The following is a 359-nucleotide window of genomic DNA, read 5'->3' as shown; positions in this document are numbered from 1 at the left end:
CAAAGGATCGCTCCCTCGGCAGGCCCTCCCTTTTTCCCAGTTCTTTTGCTAACTGGACCTTTAGTATGCCAGATAGAAACTGCATCCGGCCCTCTTCTTGGTCTGCCGCCATGTGTCTCCTCGTCTGCCTGGATCTGATTAAGAATGCTGCGTTTCACCCTACTGACGACCGCTGCCCTCAACGCTTCGGCATCATCGCTATCTAGTATACTTTCGTTTGTCTTTGCGATAATTTGAGCTATTAATCTGTCTCCTCCTTTAAGGTAATGATTCAATTCCCCCGTCTCACCAGTGAATCGTTCCAGGTCGGAAACAGCTTTCCTCAGGTCTTGAGCCGTCGCCGTGCGGACCTTGACCCA

This window comes from Halyomorpha halys, unplaced genomic scaffold (genome assembly GCF_000696795.3).
Source record: "Halyomorpha halys isolate HHAL.00 unplaced genomic scaffold, Hhal_1.1 Scaffold604.1, whole genome shotgun sequence".
NCBI classification, from domain to species: Eukaryota; Metazoa; Arthropoda; class Insecta; order Hemiptera; family Pentatomidae; genus Halyomorpha; species Halyomorpha halys.
The sequence above is the reverse complement of the archived record's forward strand: the minus strand, read 5'-3'. Positions refer to the sequence as shown.